The following is a 16,775-nucleotide window of genomic DNA, read 5'->3' as shown; positions in this document are numbered from 1 at the left end:
ATTATTGTTATTAGAGTGTTTTATAAAAATAAAAATAAACAGAATCGCCCAAATATAAAGTGAATTTTTTTCTGTATGTTAGATATTTATTTATAAATTTTTTATATTTTAAAGACAAGTCTTAATGGTAATTTGATTGAATAAATTATTTTCCTAACAATAATGCATTTTATAATATACATATTTTTTCTTTGTTTAAATTTTTAATGAATAAATATTTATTTCCTTTTATTTAAAATTTATTTATTAAGTTATAATTCTTGCGTAAAATTTGAAGAGTTATTTATATTTGTTGAATATTTTTGTACTCTACGTTAAATATACTTAAAGCATAGGAAAATATACTAATGCATTTTATATATGATGTGATTATTAGCAATACTTAAAAACTATTTTGGGGGCAAGAGAGAGTGGCGATTTTGGGGGCTAGGGTTCTCAATTTTTGAAATGTATGGGGGTTCCTTCCACCACTCTGACGGTTTGACGGAGGTTAAGAGGAATCACTTTCCGAATGGGTTTCCCAGCTGGATCACTTTTTCATCTGCAAGAAGTCATGTAGAAGGAGGGGTGAGTCTCTAGTTTCATTTTATTTCTTAGAATTAAGTTCTGACAAATGCAAAGCAAAAGATTTTTATGAGTTAATTATTTGGATGTATTAGGGAGGTATTAGAAGTTTGGGTTGCTCCTAGAAGGAACGAATTTGGGAAGTAATTTGGATTCACAAGGTTCAAAAAGGTGGAGGACGCGAGGCTCTTAGCAGTGAAGCTAGATAATGTGATCGTCAAAGGAAAGAAAATTCACGCGAATCTTCCTAGATTCGAAAGGTTTAGGGGTAAGGAAGTGGTGAATCGTGGTAAGGGCGTGAGGAGGGTTGGGTTCTTGAATCAGGTTTCTCATAAAGAGAACATGGGTCGTGCTGCTGTTGACTTCTTTCCGAGGAGGGATGGTGAACTTTCGTAGAGGTTGTGGTTAATAATCTATCAAAGGAGGTCAAGGAAGTTAAATACATCTTGCAACACACTTTGAAGGTGTAAGATAGAAACAAATTTGCGAAAGCTATGGTGGGGGAGGTTTTGATTCCTGGTTCTTTCTAGAGGATTCAAACAGTTTTAGAAATGGAAGGGTTTCACTCGATAAGAATATATTAGAAAGGAATAGTACCGAGTTCACAAGATGAAAGAGTGTAAATCATAAGTAGACACTGGCTTTTATAATAACACTAGTATTTAGCAAGTACAAGAGAATTAATTGGCCCTAACAGTAAATAAATCCCAACGGTTAGATTCACTTAATTTTGAAAGCCCTCATTCTTAACCGTGTAACATAAGTTCTGTTCTAAAATATCGTACAAATGAACAACAACTTGAATTAAATTAGATAGTCCATTTGATCAAGCTATTCAAAGGTGTAGTGGATATCCCACACCACACCATTAAAGTTGGATGCTCCCAGTCTTTTGATCATGATCAGACGCTTCACGCACCTGTTGCCCCCTCCGCGACTGTTTCCCTGTCAAATCCTTGGCTGTCATGCGTCTCGTCCCAATCAACAATTAATCAACTTAATTTTGAAATCCCTCATTCTTAATTGTGTGATAAAAATTTGTTTACAAATTATGATAGAAATGCACACCCACTTGATTTGGATCAAACAGACCAATTGATTAAGATATCCAAAGGTTTAGCGGACAACCCACGCCACACCACTAAGTTGGATGCTTCCAGCCTTCTGATCTCTACTTGCCTGTTGTCCTCCCGCGCGCCTGTTTCCCCCGTCAAATACTTAGCTTCCATGCTTCCATGCATCCCATCCCATCTCTGTAGAAATTCCCTTTTTAACCCCTGAATTCGAAGATGCATCTCCGAACGTCCCATAATACATTTTTTAGCGGTTTATTCGGATATGCATCACCGAAAAAAATTTAAATCATGGTTGTTTCGGAGATGCATCTCCGAATAAACCTATTTTTTTTAATTTTTAGTTTTTTCAAGGATGCATCTCCCTGAATTAGGGAATATAATTTCATCCCACAACAGAAACCCCCCATTCTATCTATTTTTTAAGTCATCTGTTAAACCTCAAACACCCTAAAATCTAAACTTCTAAAACTTGTTTCAAGTCATTTTTAAGCATTTCCACTCATTACTAATCAGTTCGTTCCAATCTCAACACATTTTTACTTATCGAGTGAGTTTTTGTAAAATTCTTTTTCTATTTGCATGTGTATAAAAATATGTTTAGGATCATTTAAAGTTAGTAGGTTGAGTTGTATATTGTAAAATGTTGCTTGTTTGAAGTTAAAAATGTGTAAAAATTTCATTTTTGGGTGATTGAGGTTGAAGCTCCAAAAATGGATGTGGCAGGTAGTTTCAGAAGCACATCTCTGAAAACACCTCTGAGGGGTTTCGAAGATGCATCTCTGAAATAATGACTGAGTTTTTTTTCAAACCAGTTCTTGTGATTATTCCTTTTCCAAGAAAAATGCCTGATATCTCGAACAAAGTTTGACTCGGCAGGCCAACCTAAACTGCTTCCCCTCAGAGGGAGAGAGTTGAGCAAGCTGAGAGGGGTCGAGAACACGGTCGGGTACCGCGGGAGGAAGTGGAGGGACCATCCACTTATACTCCCTTGAGTCGCCTATCTCCTGCGTCCTCATTAGGGATTATGAGGAGGTACTGGAGGAGGTACATGTTCCTGCATGCGAGGAGGTTTGTGTTCCAGCACCTGACGAGGTCCATTTTTCTGTACTCATGCTTGTTACCCCGGCTTACCCTGGAGGACCCTATGACACATCCCTCTTGAGATATTAATCTAATCATGTCGTTCGACATGTTTCCAGTGGAGAGGTTTATTTTTCATTACACTTTTTTATAACACTTTTACTTTTTTTATTACCATTTCGTATTTCACCTCCATCTTGATATTAATTTTTGTTTTACAGGAACGGACGGTGCTAAAGTCCTATTGCACATTGGTTCAAGGATGCCATTATTAACTCCGGACTTTCAGGACTTTGTTGTTCCGGTTATATCACCATTAGCCACGGAATGCAGGGGGCGTTCGTTGACACATGGCACAATGAGACGTCATCTTTCCACTTTTCGGTTAGAAAGATGATGATCACTCTAGATGACGTCGCCTGCCTGCTACACCTTTATATCCGAGAGAGACTCCTTAATGACTACCGCATCACTCGTGATTTTACCATTGAGTGGATGGTTGAGTATTTAGGTGCTCAACTGAAAATAGAAGTTGAGCAGTGTTCTTTGACTAATGGGGCACATGCGATGTTCTAATTCTTGAAGGACTTTTATCAATCCCACCTTGTTGCGGCAGCTGATTATGATAATGAGGGTGATGACTTCTTTGTTCAATATCACCGTCAGTGTGCTTTGAGGTGTTACTTCATGTACTTGGTTGGCACATCCCTTTTTGTGGAAAAAAGTGCTAACTACGTGGATGCCTTCTTCACAGAAAGTCTAGTAAAAGGGCTTCCCGTCAATACACACCGAAACTGATTTCTGAAGACTAAAGGCTAGTTCACTTTCAACGTGATTCTAGAAAAGTCAAAATTGTTGTCGTTGGAGGAATCATCGTCAAAACTCACGAACGAGCCAAGATAATTCGCCAAAGCCACAAAAAAGTCACTATGCCATGCGAAACACAGTATTTCAAATACTGTCACCCTAACCAAACTATCCTCATCTACATCCTCCTCTTTCCACCTTCTAACCACTGAAAACCATGTTTTCCATCTCGATTCCCCTTCCCCTAACAAAACCTCCATAGCTCCTCTGTGTTTAAGTTCTTCTAATAAACAGAGATTCGGACCCAAGACCGAAACCCTTATCGAGTGAAACCCTTCCATTTCTAAAACTGTTTGAATCCTCTAGAAAGAAACAAGAATCAAAACCTCCCCCACCATAGCTTTCGCAAATTTGTTTCTATCTTACTCCCTTAAAGTGTGCCTCAAGATGTATTTAACTTCATTGACCTCGTTTGATAGATTATTAGCCACAACCTCTATGAAAGTTCGACCATCCCTCCTCAGAAAGAAGTCAACACCCGCACGACCCGTGTTCTCTTTATGAGAAACCTGATTCAAGAACCCAGCCCTCCTCACACCCTTACGACGATTCACCACTTCCTTACCCCTAAACCTTTCGGATATTGGAAGATTCGCGTGAATTTTCTTTCCTTTCACGATCATGTTATCCAGCTTCATTGCTAAGAGCCTCACGTCCTCAACCTTTTCGAACCTTGAGAATCTGAATTACTTCCCAAATCCGTTCCTTTTAGGAGCAATCCAAAGTTCTACTACCTCCCCAATACATCCAAATAATTAACTCATTAAAATATTTTGCTTTGCATTTGTCAGAAATTAATTCTAAGAAATAAAATGAAACTAGAGACTCACCCCCTCTTTCTACAAGACTTCTTGCAGATGAAAAAGTGTCCCAGCTGGGAAACCCATTCGAAAAGTGATTCCTCTTAACCTCCTTCAAACCGTCAGAGTGGTGGAAGGAACCACCGTACATTGCAAAAATTGCAAACCCTAGCCCCCAAAATCGCCACTCTCTCTTGCCCCCAAAATAGTTTTTAAATATTGCTAATAATCACATCGAATATAAAATGCATTATTATATTTTCCTACGCTTTAAGTATATTTAACGTAGAGTACAAAAAATATTTAACAAATATAAATAACTCTTCAAATTTTACTCAAGAATTATAACTTAATAAATAAATTTGAAATAAAAGGAAATAAATATTGATTCATTAAAAAATTAAACAAAGAAAAAATATGTATATTATAAAATGCATTATTGTTAAGAAAATAATATTTTCAATCAAATTACCATTAAGACTTGTCTTTAAAATATAAAAAATTTATAAATAAATATTTAACATACAGAAAAAAATTCACTTTATATTTGGGCGATTCATTTTATTTTTATTTTTATAAAACACTCTAATAACAATAATACAAATAAATAATAAATTGATAATCTTTAATTAACCAATGAATACTTGCCAATCTTAATAATACAAATTAATAACAAATTGATAATCTTTAATTAACCAATGAATACTTGCCAATCTTAATAAAATAGTCACAAAACTATGTCATTTTATTATAAAATAAATATTAAATTAATCACATTAATTTTGTCAATCAGTAATTTATAATAAATTAATAACATTTTGTTATGAAATAGATATTTTTAAATATTAATAAATTTACAATCATGAATATAATTTTTTTGTTGTTATTCAGGATTTTAATCACAAATCTTTTATTCATAAAGATAGTAATATTTCTAATCTTTCCGGGAAACTTTGGCATTAGTGATTTAATTTTTCCGTGATTCTTTAATATTATTGCTCCAAACCTTTTGGGATTGTTAAATATTATTGATATAATCATTCTGAAATTGTTTAACATGATTGATGCAACTCTTCTAGAATCCATAAAATTCGTCATTGATACTTTTTTTATTAATAAAGACAGAACACTCATTTTTTTTATCATTCCTCAAGGTGTAATGACTCCTTGATTAATGCATAATGCATAAAATAAAGCATTCCTGAACAATCCTCTAGGAGATCCTTTATAATATATATAATTAATGCATAGATCTTCATATAATGATAAAGATAAACATTTTTCGTGCAATCCTCCAAAAATATTTTATAAGTTTTTCATAAATTATATAAATTATTATTTTGTTATCCTTCAAGGATACTTGATAAGTTCTTTAGCAACTATATAATAAATTATTATTTTTCTATCTTTCATTGATGCTTGATAAGTTCTTCTAGAATTATATAATAAATTATTCTTTTTTATTCCGTCATGGATGCTTGATAAGTTCTTCTGGAACTATATAATAAATTATTATTATTATTATTATTATTATTATTATTATTATTATTATTATTATTCTATCCTTAAAGAATGCTCGATAAGTTCTTCAGAAACTCTATAACAAATTCATTACTATTGCTCAGATATATATTTTAAGTTTTTCGGGAACTATATAACAAACACAATGTTTTGTAAACCTCCATGGATTATTTGTTAATTTAATAATATATAATATTAAAATTCAACACAGGTAATGGATAATAATAAAATAATATTATCTCAGATAGTTAGGGCTTCAATTTTTTTTCCTTTTGAAGTTGGTAGAATTTCGTGCTGATAACGTGTTATGAAATTTATAAAAAGCAATATAGTATAAGAGTAGAGATGAAATTTATACAAATTTACACCCGTTTAAAAACGGGTGTGAATACATGTTATATTACACCCTTTTTAAATATAAAATAGATATAAATACATTCTACGTTACACCCTTTTTTTACAAAAATTGGGTGTAAATAAGTTCTACGTTACATCCGATTTTAATAAAAATCAGGTGTAAATACATTCTTAATTACACTCTATTTTATTAAAAATCGGGTGTAAATACATTCTACGTTACACCCTAATTTAATAAAAATCGGGTGTAAATACGATCTTAATTACACCCTATTTTACTAAAAATCGGGTGTAAATACGATCTTAATTACACCCTATTTTACTAAAAATCGGGTGTAAATACATTTTTAATTACACCCTATTTTAATAAAAATCGGGTGAAAATATGCTCTTAATTACACTCTATTTTAATAAAAATCAGGTGTAAATACGTTCTTAATCATACCCTATTTTAATAAAAATCGAATGTAAATATGTTCTTAGTTACACCTTTTTTTAATATAATTTACATCCTTTATAAATGAACAAATTATACCAGTTACACCCTATTTAATATGTTACATTACACCCTATTTTAAAAACATTTGATTACAACCAACAACAAGAATTCAAGTTTTTCAAAACAATATTTATCATTATCATGTCATCATTCAACAATACTTTTACATATTTATATATAGCAACATAAAATAGGTAAAAATTTGTTGAGCTACACAAGACGTTAAACAAATTAACATCGTTAAAAAATTCAGAAGTTACTATGATTGTCAAGCTCTTCTGACCCCTTTTCACCACTCTCCTTTCCTATAGCATTTAGAAACGCTTCATTAACATCTCTAACATCGAGATTTTGATCCTCAGCCACAATCATTCCTTCCATAGAAAACCCATTTTTACAAGAAACACTTGCTTGCTCAACATTTACGCACATCTTTTCAAAAACCTATAAAATAGCAACCAACTTGACACCTTTCTCACATGTGACCTTCACCATAAAAGCTCCTGTCCTTATTTTCTCTATTTTAACATCCTGTTAAATTTTGTAACACATTAAATATAATCATCAATATCATGTTATTTGTGTTCTCCTAAGTCAAAAAGGTTAAGATAAAAAAAACATAGCATGTTATAATTGACATTATAATTCAATAGACTAATGTAGTATTTTCTAGTGGCTACCAAGTTTTCATACTCTCTTTTGACATTTTCCAGTGTAAGCTTTAGCGTCTGTATATGCAGAAAACTAATTCTAGCAATAAAATTCCTGTTTGATATTGGGCTTCAAAAATAAACCAGGAAAAATTTCATAAATATTTTTCAGCTTATTTTCATAATTAATTCTCCAAATTAACTAAATTTACTTTTGTATTTTGATATAAAGTATAAAATACAATATAAAAAATAATAGATTTATCCGTGTTTATTAAAATAGGTCGGTCTGATAGACTTAAAAGGTTTTTTTTTATAGTTTGTGGCCCAACCAATTTAATTAAATAGGCTTATTAAAAAACCTAAATCTTTTGGTCTGGCCTTGGTCTGTATAGGCTAGACCATAAGTCCCAATTAATTATTCTGACATATTCCCACCCTTAGCCACAACTTAATTTTTTCTTGTATTGATGGTAGGATTTTCATCTAACAATTTGTCTTATGCTTCAGCTTCTTCATTGTTTGTGTATTGATTTATACCACCAAACAAATATGCTTCCAATCCGTCTAGAGGAGGTGATTTAAAGGAGCATTCCTCAGCATAATGATCTATTATACCAAACATGCAACAAAACACTTGAATTGGAAAAGAAATTTTCATTGATTTTAAGTAATTAATACAACAAAACCCTAAATACATCATCATGAAGAACTGCAAAAAGATATTATGAAGAAACCCTAAATACATCATCAACTATTTTGAATTTATAATTCATGTAGGTCCAACATTGAGCCACATTCGGTCTCAAGGGCATCAGATAACCCTGCCATCCGCATCTTTTTGACTATCCCTTTTCGAATAAAGATTTCAGATAAAAGTCTTCCGTAGGGAATGTAAAAAATCTTGCCTTTCCTTGAACTCAAGATTTTCTCTTTAAGATAGTTAAAGATGGTAAGCGGTATGTTGACTTTCTTCTTAATAAGAAAGAAATACATTAATTGAAAGTCACCTTGAGTCATTACTTTCTGATCTTCTATTCTTGGGCGAAAGTTTCCCACCAAAAGTTGATGCCAGATCTTTGCCAAGAGAGCAATGAAGGAGTTATCAGGGTTGGCGAAGACCTCATTCATAGCATCAGAAATGAAGCCCCTGTTGTAGAGCTCAACACAAGTTCCACTATCTTCACATTTCATCACCCTTGAAATGAGTTTTGGAGTGATAGTGATAGGAAAACCAAAAACATTAGAACAGATAACAGACTTACCCTTGCCGTTTAGTTGAATGGATGCATTCATCCAAAATTATTTAACAGTGACAGGATAGATGGATCCATCTAAAATGTTTATGTAGTGTTCCAGATTTTGTGAAGAGAACATCTCTGAAAAATCAATTTCATGTTCTTTGAAATCATCAAGAGACACTATTTTCTCTCGGAGGACTGATAGAACGGTTTCCTTCCTATTAAAAGAAGACATATTGATAGAGTTGGAAGAAAATGAGAGCAAATAAGTCCAACAAAATGAAAATTTAAATAAAACAAGGGGACAGGATGCTTCTACGAGGTTTGTACTGCCCCAGTATTTATAGGAACATGTTCTTACTTTGGCATTTTAGTTTTGTTAATTTCATAATTACATTTTTTACAAAATAGGAAACTGTTTTTTAATTAAAAGGATTTCCTAAAATCGATTCTTAGATTTGAAAACAAATGCGTGTATATGAATATTACCAAAAAAATAAAATAAAATGCATGTATATGAATGAATTTATGAAAACAAATGCATGTATATGAAAGCTCTATATGTTCATTCTATATCAATCAAAAAATTGCTTCGTCTCACATATTTACTTAATTTGTTAATGAAATTTAGATATTTTAAAGATTTAGCCAGTAACTAATTGATGGGTAAATTTATTTATTTTTGTCAATTATTAGTGGTAATTTTATTTGTAAGATTCTATAATAAAATTTGATATATTACACTTTTAACCAATCATATATTAGCATTTTTTTAATATAAAAATATATTGATTCAAAAAAGTAACAAATGCATATCGTGGTGATATCAAACGATCTAGCCTCAATGCTACATAGGAAGATCGAAAAGCACCAAAGAAACAAAATAAAAGAAAACCTATAGCATTAGCTCAGGAATGTGAGTTCGAAGCTTATTAATATACCATCCTCTATATGTTATCATATATATGGAGTTAGATCGTATAGTGTTGATATCTTTCGCTTTTCCAAAATAGTTTGTGTTCCTATACATCCATAGCCCATATAGTGTCTCTGTTATAGCAAGACGAAGTAAGGCTGCCTTCTTCCCTTTCTCAATACCATGGTGAATGATCCAGTTCAGCTATCGGTTCTAGATCCCCGGTTCATGCTGAAACTCAATCCATCCTAAGACATCCTTCCACACATTTTCCATAGGTGTGTGATAGTTTCCTCGGCCTCACAGAAGCATCCATCCTAGCTCTTGGTTGTACCATTATGGAAATCTATGGTGGGGGAGGTTTTGATTCTTGGTTCTTTCTAGAGGATTCAAACAGTTTTAGAAATGGAAGGGTTTCACTCGGTAAGGGTATCGGTCTTGGGTCTGATTCTCTGTTTATTAGAAGAACTTGAACATGGAGGAGCTATGGAGGTTTTGTTAGGGGAAGGGGAATCGAGATGGAAAACATGGTTTTCAGTGGTTAGAAGGTGGAAAGAGGAGGATGTAGATGAGGATAGTCGGGTTAGGGTGACAGTATTTGAAATACTGTGTTTTGCATGACATAGTGACTTTTTTGTGGCTTTGGCGAATTATCTTGGCTCGTTCGTGAGTTTAGACGATGATTCCTCCAACAACAACAATTTTGACTTTGGTAGAATCATGTTGAAAGTGAAACTAGCCTTTAGTCTGCAGAAATCAGTTTCAGTGTGTATTGACGGGAAGCCCTTTTACTTGACTCTCTGTGAAGAAGGCATCCACGTAGTTAGCACTTTTTTTCCACAAAAAGGGATGTGCCAACCAAGTACATGAAGTAACACCTCAAAGCACACTGACGGTGATACTGAACAAAGAAGTCATCACCCTCATTATCATAATTAGCTGCCGCAACAAGGTGGGGTTGATAAAATTCCTTCAAGAATTAGAACTTCGCATGTACCCCATTAGTCAAAGAACACTGCTCAACTTCTATTTTCAGTTGAGCACCTAAATACTCAATCATCCACTCAATGGTAACATCACGAGTGATGCGGTAGTCGTTAAGGAGTCTCTCTCGGATATAAAGGTGTAGCAGGCAGGCGACGTCATCTAGAGTGATCATCATCTTTCCAACCGAAAAGTGGAAAGATGACGTCTCATTGTGCCATGTGTCTATGAACGCCCCTGCATTCCGTGGCTAATGGTGATATAACCGGAACAACAAAGTCCTGAAAGTCCGGAGTTAATAATGGAATCCTTGAACCAATGTGCAATAGGATGATGCAGAGTGAATATTTTGCAAGTGTGGTTTACGGACTTTAGCACCGTCCGTTCATGTAAAACAAAAATTAATATCAAGATGGAGGTGAAATACGAAATGGTAATAAAAAAAGTAAAAGTGTTATAAAAAAGTGTAATGAAAAGTATACCTCTCCACTGCAAACATGTCGAACGACATGATTAGAGTAATATCTCAAGAGGGGTGTGTCAGAGGGTCCTCCAGGGTAAGCAGGGGTAACAAGCATGAGTACAGAAACACGGACCTCCTCAGGTACTGGAACACGAACCTCCTCGCATGCAGGAACATGTACCTCCTCCAGTGCCTCCTCATTATCCCTAATGAGGACACACGAGATAGGCGACTAAAGGGAGTATAAGTGGATGGTCCCTCCACTTCCTCCCACGGTACCCGACCGTGTTCTCGACCCCTCTTAGCTTGCTCAACTCTCTCCCACTGAGGGGAAGCAGTTTAGGTTGGCCTGCCGAGTCTTAACTCTGTTCGAGTTATCAGGCATTTTTCTTGGAAAAGGAATAATCACAAGAACTGGTTTGAAAACAAAAACTCAGTCATTATTTCAGAGATGCATCTTCGAAACCCCTCAGAGGTGTTTTCGGAGATGTACTTCTGAAACTACTTGCGACATCCATTTTTGGAGCTTCAACCTCAATCACCCAGAAATGAAATTTTTACACATTTTTAACTTCAAACAAGCAACATTTTACAATATACAACTCAACCTACTAACTTTAAATGATCCTAAACATATTTTTATACACATGCAAATAGAAAAAGAATTTTACAAAAACTCACTCAATGAATAAAAATGTGTTGAGATTGGAGCGAACTGATTTGCAATGAGTGGAAATGCTTAAAAATGACTTGAAACGAGTTTTGGAAGTTTAGATTTTAGGGTGTTTGAGGTTTAACAGATGACTTAAAAATTAGACAGAATGAGGGGTTTCTATTGTGGGATGAAATTATATACCCTAATTCGGGGAGATGCATCTTTGAAAAAACTAAAAATTAAAAAAATAGGTTTATTCGGAGATGCATCTCCGAAACAACCCTGATTAATTTTTTTTTCCGGTGATGCATATCTGAATAAACCGCTAAAAAATGTATTATGGGACGTTCAAAGATGCATCTTCGAATTCAGGGGTTAAAAAGGGAATTTCGGCAGAGATGGGATGGGATGCATGGAAGCATGGAAGCTAAGTATTTGACAGGGGAAACAGGCGCGCGGGAGGACAACAGGCAAGTAGAGATCAGAAGGCTGGAAGCATCCAACTTAGTGGTGTGGCGTGGGTTGTCCGCTAAGCCTTTGGATATCTTAATCAATTGGTCTGTTTGATCCAAATCAAGTGGTTGTGCATTTCTATCATAATTTGTAAACAAATTTTTATCACACAGTTAAGAATGAGGGATTTCAAAATTAAGTTGATTGGGACGAGACGCATGACAGCCAAGGATTTGACAGGGGAAACAGTCGCGGGGGGGGGGGGGGGGGGGGGGGGCAACAGGTGCGTGAAGCGTCTGATCATGATCAAAAGACTGGGAGCGTCCAACTTTAATGGTGTGGTGTGGGATGTCCTCTACACCTTTGAATAGCTTGATCAAGTGGACTATCTAATTTAATTCAAGTTGTTGTGCATTTATACGATATTTTGGAACATAACTTATGTTACACGGTTAAGAATGAGGGCTTTCAAAATTAAGTGAATCTAACCGTTGGGATTTATTTACTGTTAGGGTCAATTAATTCTCTTGTACTTTCTAAATACTAGTGTTATTATAAAAGCCAGTGTCTACTTATGATTTACACTCTTTCATCTTGTGAACTCAGTACTATTCCTTTCTAATATATTCTTCCAACGACTCAATTTTTTTCCTTTTCATTCGGATTAGAGTTTTCAATTAGCCCACTAATTTTTGCTTCCATATTTTTTGAACATCTTCACCTTCTGATTATCTTCCACCATAATTATCAAAAAACCATTACCACTAAATCATTTTCTATAAGTAGTGCATAGATGATTTCTTCTTCTTCCAAAAAATTAATTTTTTCCATACCGTTTGAAATGGAAGAAAAATCAGAGAGAGGAGTTGATTGATGATAAGTTGTAAGCTGAGATACATAAATACCTGGGTGTATCTTAGAAGATGGTGGAAGCTCTAACTCGTATGCCATTTTCCAAATGCGACATAGCACTTTAAAAGGGCCGAAAAATCTGTTAGCCAACTTTTGAGAGGTGCGTTTTTGAACCAATGTCTATCTATACGGTTGTAAATGCAAAAATACCAATTCTCCAGGTAAAAATGCACCAGCCTTCCTTTTTTTATCTGCACGTTCTTGCATTTTGTTTCTGCAAACTTTGTCAAACGGTCTTAAATAACCCAAATCAAAATGTGTCCAAATAACAAAGGTAAGTGAAAATAAAATCCATTAAAAACTCTTCCCACACTTGTTTTGGAATTTCTAATGATTCTAGTAAATATTTTTCTTTGTTGGAAAATACTTGTTTTGTTGATAGACTTTGAAACATTGAATGAAATTTTTGACGTCTCTGTACATGCCAGACCAACTAAAAGAAGCATAAGTGCGAGCTAGTGTTGGTTGAAGTCTTGAATGTACCGCAGTAGGCATTGAATAATATTTTGAAAGAACTGATTGAAACAGTTCTTGAATGGGTGGTATGTATACTTGTATTTGTAGTACAAAATGTCGTTTTAGAGTATGAAAAGTTGTTGCATGTGTGATTATGAGTTATATTTTAGCATCAGCTCTTGTCCTTCTTTTTCCTTTATGTAATTAGAGGTGGAAATATGGGTGAGAATATGCTAGGCCAACTAATAGGGGCTTAGGACCTAGCCTACACAAACTCAGGTCATGTCAGATTTTTTTAAGTAGAAAAGACCTATGTGTTTTTATAAGCCTATTTAGTTAAAAAGGCTATGCCTCAAGCCATAAAAAGTCTTTTAAACTTATCAGGCCAGTCTATTTAAATTAGTATGAATAATTTTATTATTATAATTATATTGTATATTGTACTTTTAATTAAAATACAGAAATAAAGTTTAATTATCTTTAATAACTTATGAAAGTTGAGTGAAAACACTTTATGAACTATAAGTTTTTTCGTAAAGTTTTTTTTATACAAATAGTCTCACAAAACTTATGCTACTAAATAATCATAGATAAGTTAATACAAACAAATTTTTAGTATCATTGATCTTTTAGTTTTTTTAGTCTATATAAACATTAATTAAATTACTTATATACATATGTTCAAATAAAATAGGCTTTTAAGTAGGCTAACACGTCAATCAGACATTTGAAAAGGTCATGCTTAAGCTTAAAAATAAGCCTATAACATGCTACATGCGAAACTTAGGCTTTGATATTTTGAACATGCTAGACTTAGGCTTGGCAAAGCGTAGCTTGACCCAACTTATTCCCACCTTATAATAAATTTTAAGGCTTGAGCATGGTCTATGGCATATTATACACTTTTTTTTACTCGGTTTGAACTTTTTAAAAGCTTGGTCTTACTTGAAATGCTATTTAAAAACCTATTTCATGTCAAGACTTTCAAATAGTTCATTTTATCTAATTTTAAATAGATAACACAAACTTTTATATACTATTTAGCCATTTTCTAATATATATCAATATATATGCTGATCTATCAAGTTTCATAGATTTTTTTAATAGCCTAAGATTGACCTAATTAATTAAATAGGATTTTTAAAAAGCTTAAACTTGACCTTTTTATTAAACATGCCAAGATTAAATAAGCAAAACTATATGCCCTTATAGGATGGACTGACCTATTCATATTATTAGGTGTTTTCTTTCGTTGTGTCAGAAGCAATGGAATTGTTGAGGAGATGGAGATTAAGAGTACTTCATCCTATGTGTGTCAGCGACTATATGCATATGCAACTTGGTTTTCCTTTCAAGTTTGTAAATATTTCAAAATTGAAACCTTGTAGCTTTAAGGCCCACTTATGTTGTTCTAAAGACTGGATTGTTTGGACCAACAAATTTTTCAAACTCTTTTGATTCATAAATATATGAAAATGCCTTCCAATAAGATACTGACGCCATTTTTTACAGCTTCTGTGTTGGCGTACATATCACAGACATATACTTAAGAAGCTTGCATGCGGTTACACATCTTTTTAATGAAGAAAGCTAAAGGGTGGCTCTCCTAAGATAGAACAAAATCGATGGCTACAACAGAAGCACCTCTCTCAAGAATGAAGACCTTAAAAACGTATGGAAGAGCCAATACAAGGGTTTCTGCCATGCTTTTCTTAAGTGTTATAAATGTTATAGCAGCTGATGTATGTTGGAACAAGTTTGGTTCTACAACTAATACTTGAGTTTTGATGATAACAAGTATACAATATAAGGATAATAGTTTTGTACTATAACAGTTTGTTATATGTGCAGGATCTGATAATTAGTTCTGGAATCTGGGTTACCAAGTTGTGGACTTTGGACAAGTAAATGTTTTGGGCTCTAATGAGCAACTCTGGACACAAAACGAACTCTGAACCAATGATGAATACAACCAATAACGAAAACAACCAATGATGAATACAAGATGTGTTTACAAGCAAATAAACATCTGAAAGCATCAAGTCAAATCGTGAAAGGGTCTTATCTAGAATGACTGATTAAAGTCTGTGAAGTCTCAACGTTTTAAAGCTCTCAAGACACTATGATCAAGCTTCAGTAACTCATACTGAGAAGCATATGACTCAAGAAGTTAACTATGAAGAGAGATAATAACTCTAAATTCTGATTAAGCTTCACCAGTACTTATCTGAAGCCTATGATAAAAATCTTGTGAAAAAGAAGATCACGTGATAACAATACATTATCCTACTCACCTCCCTGAAAATCCGAATAAAGGACTGTACTCTGCACCATCATTGCTATCACATGTTCCATCATCTGTCCTAATGCTACAAGCGCAATTGTAGTCTAGTACTAGCTAACGTCTCAAACAACTTTTTCATTATGGATACTAATTATTTTATTCTCCAACGGATATATTTCTTTATCTATTAAAAAGAAGATTTGGAAAGAATGAAACACAAGAGAGTGTAATATGCACAAACAATGATACACATAAGAAAAATGAAAATATGAGCGTGAAGCTACAAAACAAAGATACACATAAGAAGAAGAAAATATGTGTGCGAGATTTCTCGAAAGCATGTACTTTGAGAAAAAGAAATGAAGAAGATATGTGAAGATGTACACCAAAGAAATGAAGAAAATCAATGAAGATGTACAATGAAAAAATGACACTACTACGGAAAACACCTACCACGATGGTTTAAAAAAGGATACAACCATGTCAGACAACCATTGTGAGGTAAGTTGTAATTGTATGTACGATGTTTTTCATTACGGTTGCGCGACCGTTGTGATAAACTATGTAGTGTGCTACCTATCACAACGATTAGCTTAAACACCCGTTATAATAAATGTAGGGTCACGAGTTCGATACCCGACTGCAACCAAAATAAAAAAATTAAACAAATTAAATCTTTAAAATATCTAAACTTCATAAACAAATTAAGTAAATATGTGAAGGTGTTATGAATAATAGTAAATAGATGTGGATGTTTATTTCCCTCAATCTTTCTATATTCTTTAACTCCTATAAATTAAGTTCCTAACCTTTGTGTATTCCTTGAGTTAATGGTTGTTATTGGTCATGTACTATAAATATGGATTATGTTGAAATGTTAAGGCAACTTGAAAGAAGATGATAATATAATATTGTTTTTCTCTTCGCTACTTCTCTTTGATCTCTATTATTTTATTTAGTTCATAACACGTTATCAGCACGAAGCTCTACCAAACTT

General features: G+C 33.6%; 1 pseudogene; it reads right to left on the bottom strand.

Moving 5' to 3' along the window:
• Positions 1-7,013: 7,013 nt before the first annotated feature.
• LOC131614875 (uncharacterized) lies at positions 7,014-14,491 on the bottom strand (annotated as a pseudogene).
• Between the last annotated feature and the right edge of the window lie 2,284 nt (positions 14,492-16,775).

The sequence above is a fragment of the Vicia villosa genome, linkage group LG6, assembly GCF_029867415.1.
Source record: "Vicia villosa cultivar HV-30 ecotype Madison, WI linkage group LG6, Vvil1.0, whole genome shotgun sequence".
In the NCBI taxonomy this organism is placed as follows: Eukaryota; Viridiplantae; Streptophyta; class Magnoliopsida; order Fabales; family Fabaceae; genus Vicia; species Vicia villosa.
The sequence above is the reverse complement of the archived record's forward strand: the minus strand, read 5'-3'. Positions and strand labels throughout refer to the sequence as shown.